This window comes from Triticum dicoccoides, chromosome 2B (genome assembly GCF_002162155.2).
Source record: "Triticum dicoccoides isolate Atlit2015 ecotype Zavitan chromosome 2B, WEW_v2.0, whole genome shotgun sequence".
Lineage (NCBI taxonomy): Eukaryota > Viridiplantae > Streptophyta > Magnoliopsida > Poales > Poaceae > Triticum > Triticum dicoccoides.
In genome coordinates this window covers 644,411,250-644,416,583 of record NC_041383.1, presented here as the reverse complement: position 1 = coordinate 644,416,583, position 5,334 = coordinate 644,411,250, and positions in this window count along the sequence as shown.

Genomic DNA, 5,334 nt, shown 5'->3' with positions numbered 1-5,334 from the left:
ACCCACATATCAAATTATCAAAGTACCGAACGCGAATCATATGAGCGTGATGAAAACTAGCTTGATGATAATTCCCAATGTGTCCTCGGGAGCTCCTCTATTGTTATTAGAATTTGTCCAGGCTTATCCTTTGCTACATAAAGGATTGGGCCACCTTGCTGCACCTTATTTACTTTGTTTACTTGTTACTCATTACTATTTATCTTATCACAACACTATCTATCACCTACTATTTCAGTGCTTGCAGAGAAAACCTTACTGAAAACCACTTATCATTTCCTTCTGCTCCTCGTTGGGTTCGACACTCTTACTTATCGAAAGGACTACGATAGATCCCCTACACTTGTGGGTCATCAGCACCAAATAACAATTATTCAGGTCTAAAACTAATCCCGGTGGTCGATGTAGAGGTACGTGCCGACGGGGATCACATCGACCTTGGAACCATTTCCCATGCGCATCATCACCTCATCCTTAGCCAATCTTTGCTTAATCCATAGCCCCTGTTTCGAGTTGCAAATATGAGCAACAGAACCAGTATCAAATATCCAAGCGCTACTGCGAGCATTAGTTAAGTACACATGAATAACATGTATATCAAATATACCTTTCACTTTGCCATCCTTCTTATCCGCCAAAAACTTGGGGCAGTTCCGCTTCCAGTGACCAGTCCCTTTGAAGTCGAAGCACTCAGTTTCAGGCTTAGGTCTAGACTTGGGTTTCTTCTCTTGAGTAGGAACCTTTTTTCCATTCTTCTTGAAGTTCCCCTTCTTCCTTTGACCTTTTTCTTGAAACTAGTGGTCTTATTAACCATCAACACTTGATGCTCCTTTTTGATTTCTACCTCCGCAACCTTTAGCATCGCGAAGAGCTCAGGAATAGTCTTGTTCATCCCTTGCATATTATAGTTCATCATGAAGCCTTTATAGCTTGGTGGCAATGATTGAAGAACTCTGTCAATGACACAATCAACTAGAAGATCATCTCCCAGCTGAGTCAAGTGGTTATGGTACCCAGATATTCTAAGTATGTGTTCATTGACAGAACTATTCTCCTCCATTTTGCAGCTGTAGAACTTGTTGGAGACTTCATATCTCTCAACTTGGGCATTTGCTTGAAATATTAACTTCAACTCTTGGAACATATCATATGCTCCATGACGTTCAAAACGTCTTTGAAGTCCAGATCCTAAGCCGTAAAGCATGGCACACTGAACTATCGAGTAGTCATCAGCTTTGCTCTACCAGACGTTCTTAATGTCATCAGTAGCATCTGCAGCAGGCCTGGCAGCCAGCGGTGCTTCCAGGACGCAATTCTTCTATGCAGCAATGAGGATAATCCTCAAGTTATGGACCCAATCCGTGTAGTTGCTGCCATCATCTTTCAACTTAGCTTTCTCTAGGAACGGTAGCATGGGTCGTTGATCTACAACAACATAGACATGCAAAGTACTATCAGGTACTAAGTTCATGATAAATTAAAGTTCAATTAATCATATTACTTAAGAACTCTCGCTTAGATAAACATCCCTCTAATCATCTACGTGATCACGTGATCCAAATCAACTAAACCATGTCCGATCATCACGTGAGATGGAGTAGTTTTTAATGGTGAACATCACTATGTTGATCATATCTACTATATGATTCACGCTCGAACTTTCAGTCTTAGTGTTTCGAGGCCATATCTACATATGCTAGGCTTGTCAAGTTTAACCCGAGTATTCTGCCTGTGCAAAACTGGCTTGCACCCATTGTATGTGAACGTAGAGCTTATCACACCCGATCATCACGTGGTGTCTCGGCACGACGAACTGTAGCAACGGTGCATACTCAGGTAGAACACTTGTACCTTGAAATTTAGTAAGGGATCATCTTATAATGCTATGGCTGTACTAAGCAAAACAAGATGCATAAAAGATAAACATCACATGCAACCAAAATATGTGACATGATATGGCCATCATCATCTTGTGCTCATGATCTCCATCATCGAAGCATCGTCATGATCTCCATCATCACCGGCGCGACACCTTGATCTCCATCGTAGCATCATTGTCGTCTCACCAACTATTGTTACTATGACTATAGCTACCGCTTAGTGATAAAGTAAAACAATTACATGGCGATTGCATTGCATACAATAAAGCAACAACCATATGGCTCCTGCCAGTTGCCGATAACTTTCTTACAAAACATGATCATCTCATACAAAAATTTATATCACATCATGCCTTGACCATATCACATCACAGCAAGCCCTGCAAAAAAAAGTTAAACATCCTTTACTTTGTTGTTTCAAGTTTTACGTGGCTGCTACGGGCTTCTAGCAAGAACCGTTCTTACCTACGCATCAAAACCACAATGATTTTTTGTCAAGTGTGTTGTTTTAACCTTCAACAAGGACTGGGCATAGCCACACTAGATTCAACTAAAGTTGGAGAAACAGACACTCGCTAGCCACCTATGTGCGAAGCACGTTGGTAGAACCAGTCTCGCGTAAGCGTACGCATAATGTCGGTCTAAGCCGCTTCATCCAACAATAACGCCGAATCAAAGTATGACATGCTGGTAAGTAGTATGACTATTATCGCCCACAACTCTTTGTGTTCTACTCGTGCATATAACATCTACGCATAGACCTGGCTCTGATACCACCATTGAGGAACGCAGCAATTTTAAAAAATTTCCTACGACCACGCAAGATCTATCTAGGTGATGCATAGCAACGAAAGGGGAGAGTGTTGTCTTCGTACCCTCGTAGACTGAAAGCGGAAGCATTATGACAACGCAGTTGATGTAGTCGTACGTCTTCATGATCTCACCGATCCTAGCACCGAAGGTATGGCACCTCCACGACCTGCACACGTTCAGCTCGGTGACGTCCCACGAACTCTAGATCCAGCTGAGGTCGAGGGAGATTTTCGTCAGCACGACGGCGTGATCACGGTGTTGATGAAGTTACCGGCGCAGGGCTTCGCCTAAGCACTACAATGATATGACCGAGGTGGAAATCTGCGGACGGGGGCACCACACACGGCTAAAAGATCAACTTGATCAACTTGTGTATCTATGGGGTGCCCCCCTCCCCCGTATATAAAGGAGTGGAGGAGGGGGCCGGCCGGCCTCCTATGGCGTGCCCCAAGGGGGGTTCCTACTCCTACTAGGAGTAGGTTCCCCCCTTTCCTTGTCCAACTAGGAGGGGGAAGGAAGTGGAAGAGCAGAAGAAGGAAAGGAGAAGAAGGAAAGGGGGGTCAGCCCCCCTCCCAATACAGATTGGGCTTGGGGTGGCCTTCCTCTTGGCCACTCCTCTCTCTTCCACTAAATCCCATGTAGGCCCATTAAGCCCTCGGGGGGTTCCGGTAACCTCCCGGTACTCCTGTAAATTCCCAAACTCATCTGAAACCATTCCGGTGTCCAAACATAACCTTCCAATATATCAATCTTCATGTCTCGACCATTTCGAGACTCCTCGTCATGTCTGTGATCACATCCGAGACTCCGAACTACCTTCGGTACATCAAAACACATAAACTCATAATACCGATCATCCTCGAACATTAAGCGTGCGGACCCTACGGGTTCGAGAACTATGTAGACATGACCGAGACTCACTTCCGGTTAATAACCAATAGTGGAACCTGGATGCTCATATTGGTTCCTACATATTCTACGAAGATTTTTATTGGTCAAACTGCATAACAACATACGTTGTTCCCTTTGTCATCAGTATGTTACTTGCCCGAGATTCGAGCGTCGGTATCATCATACCTAGTTCAATCTCGTTACCGACAAGTCTCTTTACTCGTTCCGTAATACTTCATCCCGCAACTATCTCATTAGTTACAATGCTTGTAAGGCTTATAGTGATGAGTATTACCGAGAGGGCCCGGAGATACCTCTCCAAAACACGGAATGACAAATCCTAATCTCGATATATGCCAACCTAACAAACACCTTCAGAGACACCTGTAGAGCACCTTTATAGTCACCCTTTTACGTTGTGACATTTAGTAGCACACAAAGTGTTCCTTCGGTATTCAGGAGTTGCATAATCTAATAGTCCGAGGAACTTGTATAAGTTATGAAGAAAGCAGTAGCAATGAAACTGACACGATCATAATGCTAAGCTAACGGATGGGTCATGTCCATCACATCATTCTCCTAATGATGTGATTCTGTTCATCAAATGACAACACATGTCTATGGTTATGAAACATAACCATCTTTGATTAACGAAGTAGTCAAGTAGAGGCATACTAGGGACTATAAGTATTGTCTATGTATTCACACATGTACTAAGTTTCCGGTTAATATAATTATAGCATGAATAATAAACATTTATCATGAATTAAGGAAATAAACAATAACTTTATTATTGCCTCTAGGGCATATTTCCTTCAGGATCCACCCCCAGACAAGTGGCAGCCACATAAGGATGACTCTGTCTCTCAACCCAAAGCTCTGGCTTGGTACACTTGGCAAGGGGCATATTTCGGAGGTCTCGCTCACCCGGAATGGCTTGCTCGATACTGGACTCCTCTTCTTCTTCATCCTCATCACCTCCATCAACACGTTCATCTTCCTCCTCTATCTCTGCATCATCATCGGGGTTGACATAGTGAGCATCATCTTGGGAGTCATACTTTTCTTCAGAATCCTCGGAGGCCTCAATAACAGGCCGCTTGGAGGCGGCACGACGAACACAACCCTGTACTGATCCTGACCCCTGACCAAGATCCTCAGAAGGCTGCTGACGAGCAATCATGAATTACGTGGATCCTCCCTTAGGGCGCTTGCGACGAAGCTCGGCCCTCTTGTCCACAGAGTCTAAAACACACACAAAAAACCAACAACACAAATCAAACAATCCAATGAGTACAAGTGCTTGATAGATGGCATACGAGAAGGCAAATAAACAGGTGAAAAAGCTGCTGGATACCTCGTGCGCACGAGGGGGTTAGATCCCGTGGGCACGGGGGTCCCGTGCACATGGTACATGACCGTGGGCACGGGGGTCAAACACCCCGTGGACACAGGGTTCGCTAGCAGCAGCCACTTCCAGATCGAAGTTTGGGAGTGGGTGCGGTAGGAGAAACCAAGGATCTATGCACCTGAGTACTACCTAGAGAGGAGGAGTGGCCAAACTAATCTAAGGAACACAGAAAACCCTAGCACTAATAGAACTTGATAGGCATCCATGGAGGAAAAGAGAAGAGGAGGGGGAAGGGACCAACCGAAGGAGGAGCCCATCCCGACGAAGATCCACGGAGCAAGAAGCTTGACGAAGCCCGGAGGAGCTCCAGCGAGCGAAGGCGATGGCATCGGCGCTGGA